Consider the following 14634-nt stretch of genomic DNA (forward strand, 5'->3'; position numbering starts at 1 on the left):
TTCTTTTGATTTCCATTTGCATGGCATAACTTTTTCCATCCCTTCACTTTCAGTCTGTATGTGTCCCTAGGTCTGAAGTGGGTCTCTTGTAAACAGCATACGTATGGGTATTTTTGTATCCACTCAGTGAGCCTTTGTCTTTTGGTTGGAGCATTTTATCCATTCATCTTTAAGGTAATTATCGATATGTATGTTCCTATTACCATTTTCTTAATTGTTTTGGGTTTGTTTTTGTAGGTCCTTTTCTTCTCCTGTATTTCCCACTTAGAGAAGTTCCTTCAGCATTTGCTGTAGAGCTGGTTTGGTGGTGCTGAATTCTCTTAACTTTTGCTTGTCTGTAAAGCTTTTGATTTCTTCATCGAATCTGAATGAGATACTTGCCAGCTAGCGTAATCTTGGTTGTAGGTTCTTCCCTTTCAACACTTTAAATATATCATGACTCTCTTCTGGCTTGTAGAGTTTCTGCTGAGAAATCAGCTGATAACCCTATGGGAGTTCCCTTGTATGTTATTTGTCATTTTTCCCTTGCTGCTTTTAATAATTTTTCTTTGTCTTTAATTTTGGTCAAGTTGATTACTATGTGTCTCAGTGTGTTTCTCCTTGGGTTTATCTTGCCTGGACTCTCTGCACTTCCTGGACTTAGGTGGCTATTTCCTTTCCCATGTTAGGGAAATTTTCAACTATAATCTCTTCAAATATTTTCTCGGGTCCTGTCTCTCTTTCTCTTCTCTTCCTGGAACCCCTGTAATTCAAATGTTGGTGCGTTTAACTTGTCCCAGAGGTCTCTTAAGCTGTCTTTGTTTCTTTCCATTCTTTTTTCTTTATTCTCTCCCACGACAGTGAATTCCACCGTTCTGTCCTCCAGGTCACTTATCCGTTCTTCTGCCTCAGTTATTCTGCTATTGATTCGTTCTAGTGTAGTTTTCATTTCAGTTATTGTATTGTTCATCTGTGTTTCTTCTTTAATTCTTCTAGGTCTTTGTTAAACACTTCTTGCATCTTCTTGATCTTTGCCTCTATTCTTTTTCTGAGGTCCTGGATCATCTTCACTATCATTATTCTGAATTCTTTTTCTGGAAGGTTTCCTATCTCCCCTTCATTTAATTATTTTTCTGGGGTTTTATCTTGTTCCTTCATCTGGTACATAGTCTTCTGTCTTTACATTTTGTCTATCTTTCTGTGAATGTGGGTTTTGTTCTCCAGGCTGCAGGATTGTAGTTCTTCTTGTTTTTGCTGTCTGCCCTATGGTGGATGAGGCTATCTAAGAGGCTTGTGCAAGCTTCCTGATGGGGGGGTGGACTGGTAGTGGTTAGAGCTGGACATTGCTCTGGTGGGCAGAGCTCAGTAAAACTTTAATCCCTTTGTCTGCTGGGTGGGCCTGAGTTCCCTCCCTGTTGGTTGTTTGGCCTGAGGCAACCCAGCACTGGAGCCTACAGGCCCTTTGGTGGGGCTAATTGCAGACTCCAGGAGGGCTCATGCCAAGGCGTACTTCCCAGAACTTCTGCTGCCAGTGTCCTTGTTCCTGCGGTGAGCCACAGCCACCACACCCCTCTGCAGGAGTCCCTTCAACACTAGCATGTAAGTCTGGTTTAGTCTCCTATGGGGTCACTGCTCCTTCCCCGGGTCCCGATGCACACACTACTTTGTGTGTGCCCTCCAAGAGTGGAATCTCTGTTTCCCCCAGTCCTGTCAAAGTCCTGCAATCAAATCCCGTTAGCCTTCAAGTCTGATTCTCTAGGATTTCCTCCTCCCCTTGCCAGGTCCCCAGGTTGGGTAGCCTGATGTGGGGTTCAGAACCTTCACTCCAGTGGGTGGACTTCTGTGGTATAATTGTTCTCCAGTTTGTGAGTCATCCACCCAGTGGTTATGGGATTTGATTTTATTGTGATTGTGCCCCTCCTACCGTCTCACTGTAGCTTCTCCTTTGTCTTTGGATGTGGGATATCTTTTCTGGTGAATTCCAGTGTCTTTCTGTTGATGATTGTTCAGCAGTTAGTTGTGATTCCGGTACTCTTGCAAGAGGGAGTGAGTACCCCTCCTTCTTTACAGAACCCCATTATGTATTTATTTTTGATTCCATTACAAATTCTTGCTATTTGGTTTCAAATATGCCTTATAAAATTTTTTAATCTCTAGTGGCAGAACTGACCACATTGCCTTTACTCAACTTTTGCCTCTAACCCTATTTTCCTTTCATGTAATTTTTGGCTACTCCCCCTTTTTAACTTACTATCTGTGTAAATACTCATGTTGCTGTATTAATAGATAAAGACTACAAAGCTCTGGAAGTGCATTTAAAGTGGTCTGATAGTTATATCTCACAAGACATCTGGCACTTAATTCAAATACACCATGTTCACAATAAAATTCATTTGCTCTCTCTACTTTTTAACTTACTTATATCTGTATTGATGACATCACCTACTAGAGCAAGAAAACCATAAATACTTGAAGCAGACATTTTTTTTCTCTCCTACCCCCTGAGCCAAAATATTGTGAGGTCCTTTGATTCTATTTCTAGAATGGTTCTTTTCCTTTTCCTCCTTTCTGGTCTCACAACCACCATGCTGTACAAGCTTTCACGATTTCTTCCTGGATGATGTAAAAGTCTCCCAATAAACCTCCTTGTTCCTAGCTACTCCACTCCTGATACATCCTGATACCAGAACAACCTTTCAAAACTGATCTTATTATGTCACCGCCCTGAAAACCTTCAATGGTGTTTTTCATAGCCTGCTCAATTATTTTAAAAACTTTTTCTTACCAAAAGCATTGTTTCTTAAAACTAGAATAAAAAGCCTGAGCTACTCTATTTGAAGTAGAAATGCCTTAATCACTAGTTCCCCTACCCTCAACCAAGGTAATTTCTGAAATACTTCTGTGGAACCCATTGGCTCTATAAAATTTAACTTGACCTACAGAATAACAGAGGCTTACTTTGGCAATTTGGTCACATTTTTCCTTTCAAATGTTATTTCTCAGTATTTCATTTCATGGATCCTCCATTGTGCACTGGAACAGACATTATTACCAAAACTTCCCTGTGGCTTACTTCCCTTGTTGCCTTCCCTAGTACCAGTAATACTCCATAGTTATGCCATAGTGCACTGGGGTAACCAAAGATCCTCAGTTAAGTGCTGTAAGATGTTGATTAAAGCACAACATTTATTTTTTCTCAAATGAGGAAAAGTGCTTTTCAGAAAGTCTGTTAGATGGGACATCTGGTGCTATTCAGTGTAGAAAGCTGAGAATAAGAAGAAATGGCATCACCACAAGATGATATACTTACTAGATCCTGCCAAAACATTTCCATATGAGAGCATATTCAGGATAACAGAAAGTTCTACATCGTAGTGCCAAAGTACTGACTTGAAGGGTGACTCATGGGTACAGTACCTGTGGATTGGTGTAAACCCTACAACTGATGCTAAAATTTGAGCGTTTGAGAATATATTAAGAACATGAAAAGTTGGATATAACTGCCTTAAATGGTACTCCCTGTCTGCATTATACTTTCTCTAAGTATATCCATTTTGTCCCCATTCTTTGAAATCCTTCTCAAATGATACCTTGCATCCATGAAGTCTCCCCTGATTACTTTAGCAAAATGTGAACTCTTTTTTCTCTAGAATTTTCTAAAATTAATTTTTATTGGAGTATAGCTGCTTTACAATGTTGTGTTAGTTTCTACTGCACAGCAAAATGAATCAGGTATATGTATACATATATCCCCTCTTTTTTGTGTTTCCTTCCCCAGAATTTTCTAAAAATAATTTAAATTATTTAAACTACTTTGTTTGAAAGGATACCAATCTATATTGTATTATATTTGTGAACAAGACTGATATCCATGAAGAAGCTGTAAACATCTTGAAAAGTGTTATACTTTGATTAGTATTATACCTCCCACTGTGCTTAGCACTGGGACTAAGACGGGGAAGTTCAAAAATATACAGATAATAAATGATCAAATAAGAAAGGATGACCCTGTGGTGGACAGGTTTATGATTAATAACTAAATATCAAATAGGCATAAGAGAGAAGACACTGGTTCAATCCCAGACAAATGATTTACTGAGAATTCTTCATGGTTTTTTTGCCCTACTTATTGCTATAGTCACACCCTAAATAATATTTAGGGCCAAAGATGTCTAAGAGAGAGGCCCTAATTCACAGGATATACTGTTCAGTCTCTAGCATCAGTGTCAACAGGAATGATACAAAGGCACTATTAAGACCTCAATCATTAATAAATATAGATTGCTAATCTAGTTGCCAGGACTGAAATGGAATATACTAAGATAGTTGGCAGCTAGGGTACTACTGTGTAGTCATGTGTTTTGGACTCTGTTTTTCAGTGACTCTCTTTATCCTGGTCAAAGTCTCTCTGCCAAATGCTGTGACTTTGAGAAATTGCAGCTTATCCACTCATACTAAAACAATCCTACAGATTTTTTTCTTTTCCTTTGCATTCAATTTCCTGGTAGAATACTGGATCCCACTGTGGGTTTTTTGGTTTGTTTGTTGTATATAGTAACTGCTCATCATTCTGCTTCTCAGTACCCAAAATTTTGCTGTTTTCTCCTCTTTCATTAGTCCTTATGTGGAGTATGGTTTTTAAATAATTTATTTACTGTCATTTTGGTGGAAGTTCAGGAGGGATAGAGCTAAAACATGTTCAATTTGCCATCTTCAACTAAAAAGTTCATGTTTCCACTGTATTTTTAATTGTGATAAAATACATATATAAAACATGCCAATTTAACCATTTAAGTGTATGATTTAGTGCCATTAATTACATTCACAGTGTTGTACAATCATTACTATCTATTCCCCCAAATTTTTATCAGCCCAGTCAGAAACTTTGTACCCATTAAACAATAACTCCCCATTCCTCCCTCCCCTCAGTCCCTGGCAACCTCAAATTTACTTTCTGTCTCTATCAATTTGCCCATTCTAGATATTTATATGGAATCATAAAGTTTTCTTTTATGTCTGGCTTACTTAATTTAGCATATTGTTTTCAAGGTTCATCGATATTATATCATGCATCAAAACATTCCTTTTCATGGCTGAATAGTATTCCATTATATGTGTACAATACATTTTGTTTATCCATTCATCTTTTGAAGGACTCAGGTTTTTTCCATGTTCTGGCTATTATTAATAGTGCTGCTATGAACACTGGTATATAAATCTCTTTTTAGTTCCTGTTTTCAATGATTTGGGGTATATACTTAGAAGTGTAATTGCTGGGTATTATGCTAATTTTGTTTTACTTTCTGAGGATTCACCAAACTGTTTGCCACCATTTTCCATCCTCTCTAGAAATGTACAGGGTTTCATTTCCTCCACATCCTTGAAAACACTTATTATTATTGTTGTTGTTGTTGTTATTGTTATTATTGTCATACTAGCAGGTGTAAGGTTTTATATCACAGTGGTTTTGATTTGCATTTCCCTAATGACTAATGATGTTGAGCATATTTTCTTGTGCTTATTGGCCACTTGTATAGCTTCTTTGGAGAATTATCTATTGAAGTTCTTTGTCCATTTGTTAATTGGTTTGTTTTGTATTCTTCCTGATAAAGGGAGAAAAACTTCCAGTCTTTCACCACTGAGTATGATGTTAACTGTCACGTTTTGATATATAGACTTTATCATGTTAAGGAAGTTTCCTTATATTCCCAGTTTGTTGAGTGTTTTTATGTAGTTTTATTAAGAAAGGGCATTGAATTTTGTCAAGTGCTTTTTCTGGATCAATTGAGATGATTGTGTTTTTTTTTCTTTTTCATTCTATAATGTGGTATATAATACTGATTGATTTTCATATTTTGAATCACCCTTGCATTCCTGGGATCATTATGAATTTCTAGTACAATAAAAATATTATATTACTTTCAGATAAGATAAAATTAATGAATTAATTTTTTATAACAAAAAATTAAAGAAATAGGACACAGGAAAGGGTTTTTGCTATGAATTGTCAGAAACACTTGAACAAATTAAACTTATTTTCTATTTTTTTCCTCTTTGTTTGATGTGCTTTATTTCTCTAAGTATGAAAAAATAGCTAATTAAATCAGCAGCTATCCATGAACATTTCCCCACTTTGGCCACATGTGAATTTATTACTAACTTTCAATTACTAATATTTTAGTAGTATGATCAATATAGTGTTATACCCAGGAACTTAGGAAAAGATCACTGCCTAAGAGTGAAGTGCTCAGTTTAATTGGGCAGTGGTCAAATACAGTCAAGGTAAGAGGAGGTATTCTCCCGGGAAGCTGTCTGCCCCGGCATGGACTGTGCATGGCAGCAGGAAGTTCAATGGTATGAATGCAGTCTAGAATAATATATATTCCAAAAAAACAACTTGTCCTATGTTTCCAACACCAGTCAAGGAAGAGATTGTCTTAAACCTAAGATTTGGTATCATAGCTCAGTGACAGTGACTGTTGTTATAAAATTAGCTACCCTTGTTCTGACTCTATGCTTACAAAGTGACTTTGTAATAGTAATTTGGCCTTCATTTATACAGACATATGTAATTTTGCATAAACATAGTATATACATATACATACACACCACACACACACACACAGGAAAATCAGTGTATGCTGGAGTTAGCTAATACCTGCTTGGGAGGGCCTACTGTTAAATTTTCAAAAATTTTGCAAGTCAGTTGACATGTCAATAGCTTGAAATCGGTCCTGATCAAAGTAATTCACACATAAAAATCAGTAAATGCTACAAATAATTTCCCTCCCTCTACCCTCTCCAAAAGCCGATTATTATACATTTATCAGCATACTACTTCTAAGATAAAACATATTAAATTTTTTTTATCTGCTAGATAATTTCTGAGGGCACAAAAATAAATTTCTGGGATTTGCAAAGCTGAGACTGTGACACTCATGTATGAAGAGCATAATAAAGTAGTACGATAATAATATCCGTCACTTATCCAGTACTATTATGTGCCAGGCCCTCAAAACATATTCCCTTTTAATCATCACAACAACCCAGCAGTTAAATGTTATAGTACCTCCATTTTACATCTGGGAGAGCTAGGAAATTTAACCAATGGGCCTAGACAAGGACGACCACCTTGTCTCCATGAGAGTTCATGCCTGAACCATCAACTGGCCTCCATCTTTGACAATTCTGCCTTTCTTTTATTACAAGAGTTAGGAGTAAGCTATAGGGAATAAAAATTTCATCATTTAATATTTGGTCGACATTTTTTTCTTGAAATGTTTCTAGATTAGTATTAGGAATATCATATCCTATCTGGTCATCATTTTCCTCATCTCTCAAATGAATATTTGCGTTAAGATAGCACTTTTAGCTCTAAAGGCAATACAGTTTTGTAATGGTAATATGGATATATGGGAATGCCAATTCCAGAAAAATCCTATTAATACAAATGTTAGTCCTAAAGCTTTTATTTTACCTTAGTTATATAACTTATTGGTTAAGAGAATAAATTTTAAAGTTAGATGGCCTTGGATTTGAGATCTACATATGCTCATTTCTAGCTATATGGCTAGTAGGCAAGTTGTTCAGTCCCAAAGATCTTCCATTATTTTATCTCTTCAGTAATAATAATCATAACACTTACCCCAATCTCATCCCAAGGTTGCTCTAAGGATTTAATGTATTAATGTAGTGAATTGCTCAACAGAGTGTCTGGTACAGAGTAAATGGTAATTATTTTCTTAGTTTGGTGATTTAGGGAAGCACATTACTTTTTCCAGTGGTATAATGGAAGAATGTCACTTAGGCATTTTCCTCATTACATAACTAATTCATATGCTTCATCAGTAACTTAGCATTTGGAAAAAGTAATATATAACTTTTAAATAATTTGGAACTTATCAGCTAAAAAGGGCAATTTTACATTGGGTTACAAATATAAAAATGACTGTTGACATGTTATAAATTTACTTAATACTTCAAAAACAAGTATGTTTTTATAGTCTTTTCTCAGTGTTTGAATGCCTCAGTTAAATGGGATTGAACTGAAATGACTTTTTACTTCAACAAGAAAATGATTAACCAGATTCTCTTAAAATATACTGCATAGCGTATGTTATTCTTGTTCTCAGTTATTCTTTCTTCATTACAGTGTAATTGCTTTGGAATGTATAGCTTTACTTAAACTATAAAAAATGCAGACTAAATATCTATCTCAAGAAGAGAGCTAAGAAGCTATATTTACTATATTTGTGATTGGTACCTCGATGGCCTTAATGGCTTGCCAGATGTATTTAGAGATACCTTAAAAGGCCACATTCTACTTAATTCTCTCTTTGAATTACTAAATGAGCCTAAGAGAGGGTTTTGAAAGCTTTCAGAGAAAAATCCCCTACAGCTTTATGTATTTAAACATCCACTATACAAACTGAAAGACTGTTTCAGCATGAGGCTGCTGCCTCATGAGGATATGACTAGCGGAATAATTGGGTGAATATTCTTCCGAACCATATGCTCTAAAATACAGTATGGACTAGTCTGCTGGTAAGCGAGATGGGATCATGAGATAGTTTTCTTAGACTCATACTACATGAATTTCTCTAAAATTAAGGGTAGATGGTCTAGGTCAACCCCAGTCCAAATCATGAGAGCTAATAGAGCCTAATGGTTAAGCACACACATTTAGGAACCAGATGGATCTAGGTTCAAACTGAAGTCTGTAACTCACCAGCTTTCTGATCTTGGGCAAATTGTTTCAGTGCTCTAAGCTTCAAGGTCTGATCTATAAAATGGATATAAATTATAGTCTGCCTCATAGAGCACTTGTGAGGATTAAATGAAATAATGAATAGAGTATGTAGCAAAATGCTTGGCAGGTAAATGGGCTCATAAATACTTGCTATTTCTATTTTTAAAATATACTCTCTCTCCATCAATAATAAATCAGTTTTGACAAGTAATACCATTTTAAGAAATAAACATGCCTGGGAGGGGTCAATATTAAAGCCCCTACCACGTAACACTTTATCTAGCAACAACTTAGTAGATGCTGTGACAGTGGAGATTGTGTGGACTGTGCATCTGAAGGACACTTAGCAAACAGCCACAGTGAGATACATGGAGCACTGCAAAGACTGGTAGGCTCCAGTGACAATCTTGGCATATTTCACAATTTTGCTTGAGGCAAGCCTTGACAACACCATTAAAATTCTCCTCACTTTTTATCTCTGGCTTACTCTAAATGCATCTGCATGTGAAGGTCTTATATCTTGGACTATCTGCAGAATCCAAACACCTGCTGTATCTCTCACCTCCAGCCAGACACAAGAAGATGATGCTCTCATCACATACATCACATCATCACATTACACATATATAAGCCTAGACAAAGAGGAATGGGAGGTGCACAGAAGACAAGCAGACACTCTTCTCCATTTCACGATATTCCAAATACAAAGAAGGGAATGGATCTTAATGTGTTACCTGATGCACTGATAGAACAGAACACCAGGTGGATTGCTCTCCAATGTAATGCTCAAAAACATTTAAAGAAATGTACCATTTAAAGATAAAACATTAAGCATCAACCCAAACTAATAGCGACTCTAGTTTTAGAAAACCAGGTGTCTCTAACTACACCATGGAAGGTTACTAAATCTCAAAGTAAGGTATGTTTTTGTTCTGTTTTCATTTAAAAAAATAAATATACCATTTGGAACATCACAAGTGGGTGCTGCAATGTACTGTAAACCAAGAACAGCTATAATAGCTCTCTACAAGCAACTCTAAAAGAACAGAGCATTTGCATCCATTCACCAAGTAAATGCTAGACATAAATCCATCATCAGAACTCATGCTGAATGAAACAAAGATAGACCCATAATTAGAATTATTCCAGTTGTTTCCAGCATTGATCTTAATGAACACTGTTGCTCCTTGCCCAGCCGTTCTCAATCCTGGCTGCTTGTTGGAGTCATTTGAGGTCCTTTTAAAATGTTTCCATTCTCAGAGATCCTGATTTAATACTGTGAGATTGGGACATATACATTGTTTTGCACTTCTTATTTTGAAGTAATTTCAAACTTACAAAATAAAAGTGCAATAAGAGTTCAAAGAAATCCCATATACCCTTATTCCCATTTAGATTTTGCCAACCATCCCAATAACGTCCTTTATAGCAAAATGATCCAAACGAGGATGATGTGTCATGCTTGGTTGTTATATCTCTTCAATCTCCCTAAGTCTGGAAGAGTTCCACAGTTCTTCCGTGACTTTACCAACCATAATATTTCTGAATCTATGACAATTGTTTTGTAGAATATCCTTCAAGTTGTATTTGTGTGTTTCCTCATGAGTAGACTCAGGCTATGGATTTTGGCAGAAAAATCACCAAGACTGTCTCTTCTCACTGTATCCCATCAGGTGACACAAAATGTCAGTGTGTGCCATCGCTGGCAACAACTTTGATAACTTGTTGGAGGTCTTGATTAGGATCTGCTCAAGTTACTCTTTCCCCACTGTATTTATAATTATTTCGTGGGGAGACACTTTGAGGCTACGTAAATATGCTCTGTGTCATTAAACTTTCACCCACTGGTTTTAACATACATTAGTGTTCTTTGTTGGCCAAATTATTACTACAATAGTTTCCAAATTGTTATTTTTCCAATTCTACCATTACTTCTACATTTACTGTTTGGTCTTCTGTAAGTAAAAGCTTTCTCTTCTCCACATTGATGTGCTCAATTATTTATTTCACTGTAGACTCATAGATTTCCTTATAAATTCCTCTTTTATTCAATACCACCCATAACTATCAGTATTTATTTAGATGCCCAAATTGTTCTAGATTTTTTAGTGGAGCCTCTTCAAGCTGACACCTGTATTTTTTTGACATGACCCCATCATTATTTGAACACTTTCTTATTTCTATCATAGCAAGCAGCCAGAGATATGGAACACAAGCACCTTTTGCTTTCGTATTTCATTTCTCTATCTATCTATATCGAGATATAAAAAACAAAAACATGCGTTCACATACATATTACTAATTCTAATCCAATACTACAGTGCATGTTCCAACTTTCTCCCATTTCATATTTGTAATTTCTTTTTCTGACAGTGAGAAACCTAACTCTGGTATGCTCAATATGTTTACTTTGTCTCAGTCTCCCTGAAACCTGTCTAGATCCTCTAAGGCTGTTGTCCTCATTCAGCCCTTCCTAATGGCTTGTGGCCTGGAGCAAAGAAGGGAGACGTGTAAGGAGGGAGCAAGAGGGGGGAGAGGAAAGGAAGATATTAATATTTTAAAAGCTCCTCAGGTAAAACTAATAACCAGCTTTGAAATCATTAATACTATTCTTTTTACAACCAACCCCGCCTGCCTCCCAGATCTGCATTGGGAAATGGGACTAGATTTCAACAACTTTTACTTGTCACTATCTCCTTGTGCCTTACTATAGTTTTCAATGCCAACATAATATGAGAGTCAGTAATAAGAAAAGTTTCTTTTTGGAAGTATGCATGTTCCATCTAAAAATAACCAGACTGGTGTTTTACAAATGCAAAAACTTGCTTCCTCTCTCTGGGTAAATTGATATACAATGGATACATCTCAAATGAGCCCTAGCCCATATACTTAGAAGTAGAACAAATCTCTAAATGCAGATCAGGGACTTATACTCTTCCCAGTAGCGTTCACAAACACATCATTTCTCTCTTTCTCTTTCTTTTCTTTTCTAATAAATGGGATATAAATCTTTATTTTCCTGTTTCCAGAGAACACAGAGAACAAATTGTGGCTTGGACTATAGTCAAGACCATTTATTTTCCATTTATTACTCTTAAAAAAACTCCAAAACTGAAAAGTTAGACTTGAATTTTTGACCCAATAAAAAACATACTGGGTTTAAAAAGTCTTATTTTTTTCACTGAAAACATAAATTCTGAAAGACTCTGACATAATATCAAGAAAATATCTCTCCACAGAAAACCTATGTCTGGGGAGAAAGAAGAACATTTACAGCATATTTCAACTTACTGAAAGTCAGCGTAGAGTTGAACAGACGCAAAACCACATTTTGCTTATTATAATTCACAAGGGGGATGGGGAACATTGATTTTCATTTGCAGTTCAAAATATTTCAAGGTTATGTCAGTAAAATATCTATGCTATTAAGGTGGGTGTTCTGAGCACTCTGAGCTTCACAGCTCTGTACAGTGGCATCATCCAACAGAAGGGGATGGCTGATGTTAGGGCATCATTTTCTCCTACTGCTCCTGCCTAACTGGGCTACATCTACCATTACATGAATCAGTTCTCTTCCAGGAACGTCATCACTTCAGCTATTCTCTAAACCTGATTCTGACTGAATATTCTATCCATGATTAAAGGCTCCAATTAATTGTCATATGCTCCATAAAGTCTCCCTTGACTCTCCCCACACTCCCTCAGAGTGGGAAGTGACCGTCCTTACTCGTAACTCTTTATCCTCAATTATTTTATTTGCCTCAATTATTTCATTTACAGGCACTTTAGAGGGTCTTCTGAACATCAGCAGCCGTTTATTTTTATCTCTCACAAAACCTGGCACAATGTCGAACATGGTGAAAAATCAGTGGCTAATTCAGGAATAAAGGCGGATGCAAATGCTGACAAGCCGTTTCATCCCATAGTCACTCTGGTTCATTCCCCCTCATCTCTGAGTTAGTTAAAGCAAAGGTTCATGGTGTTATGATCTTTTATTTTTCTACTGTTCTAAAAAAGACAACTGAAGGTAAGCAAAAAACCATAAGAGAATGCTGACAAAGAGTTTGGTGAAGTAATTTTCAAAAGAGATAGAAGTGTTGGGTAATATTAAGTCTCATTTTAACTTTTCTGTTTCAGTACCCAGTGAAGCATGAGGTGCTATGTGATAGGAAGTTTTAACCATCTCTGGTAACACGCGCCTGCATAGAGAGAGAAACACATTGGCCCAGTAAGGTAATGTGAAAATATCACCATTGAAAGGCCAAATCATTAGGCCATAACTTTTCATGAAATTTACCTAGTGTAGAAAATTTAAGTTGCTCCCATAACCCTCCCTTCTCTATAAAGCCTTCACCAAATGATTAAAAAAAAAAAAAAAATGATGATTTCCTCTTAACTTATCCTGATTGAACATGCCATTCTCTCTTCACTCAATTCTGAGTCTTCATCCACCCATAATATAAATATAGCACTACCTTTGGTAGCTCTATATTTTATTCCCTGGAAAAGCATTCTTTTTTAATTTTATTGAGGTATAGTTGATTTACAATGTTAATTTCTGCTGTACAGCAAAGTGACTTCCGTTATATATATATATATATATATATATATATATATATTCATTTTCATATTCTTTTCCATCACACTTTTTTTTTTAACATCTATATTGGATTATAATGGCTTTACAATGGTGTGTTAGTTTCTGCTTTATAACAAAGTGACTGAGCTATACATACACATATAACCCCATATCTCCTCCCTCTTGCGTCTCCCTCCCACTCTCCCTATCCCACCCCTCTAGGTGGTCACAAAGCACTGAGCTGATCTCCCTGTGCTATGCAGCTGCTTCCCACTAGCTATCTGTTTTACATTTGATAGTATATATAAATCCATGCCACTGTCTCACTTCTTCCCAGCTTACCCTTCCCCCTCCCTGTGTCCTCAAGTCCACTCTCTACGTCTGCATCTTTATACCTGTCCTGCCCATAGGTTCTTCAGAACTTTTTTTTTTTTTAGATTCCATATATATGTGTTAGCATACAGTATTTGCTTTTCTCTTTCTGACTTACTTCACTCTGTATGACAGACTCTAGGTCCATCCACCTCACTACAAATAACTCAATTTCGTTTCTTTTTTGGCTTAGTAATATTCCATTGTATATATGTGCCACATCTCCTTTATCCATTCATCAGCCCATGGACACTTAGGTTGTTTCCATGTCCTGGCTATTGTAAATAGAGCTGCAATGAACATTGTGGTACATGACCCCTTATGAATTACGGTTTTCTCAGGGTATACGCCCAGTAGTGGGATTGCTGGGTCGAATGGTAGTTCTAATTTTAGTTTTTAAGGAAACTCCACACAGTTCTCCACAGTGGCTGTATCAATTTACATTGCCACCAACAGTGCAAGAGGGTTCCCTTTTCTCCACACCCTCTCCAACATTTATTGTTTGTAGATTTTTTGATGATGGCCATTCTGACTGGTATGAGGTCATACCTCATTGTAGCTTTGATTTGCATTTCTATAATGATTAGTGATGTTGAGCATTCTTTCATGGGTTTGTTGGCAATCTGTATATCTTCTTTGAGGAAATGTCCATTTAGGTCTTTTGCCCATTTTTGGATTGGGTTGTTTGTTTTTGTGATATTGAGCTGCATGAGCTGCTTGTAAATTTTGGAGATTAATCCTTTGTCAGTTGCTTCATTTGTAAATATTTTCTCCCATTCTGAGGGTTGTCTTTTCGTCTTGTTTATGGTTTCCTTTGCTGTGCAAAAGCTTTTAAGTTTCACTAGGTCCCAAAAATTATTTTTGTTTTTATATCCATTTCTCTAGGAGGTGGGTCAAAAAGGATCTTGCTGTGATTTATGTCATAGAGTGTTCTGCCTGTGTTTTCCTCTAAGAG

The sequence above is a fragment of the Balaenoptera borealis genome (genome assembly GCF_965194805.1).
Source record: "Balaenoptera borealis genome assembly, chromosome: 2".
NCBI classification, from domain to species: domain Eukaryota; kingdom Metazoa; phylum Chordata; class Mammalia; order Artiodactyla; family Balaenopteridae; genus Balaenoptera; species Balaenoptera borealis.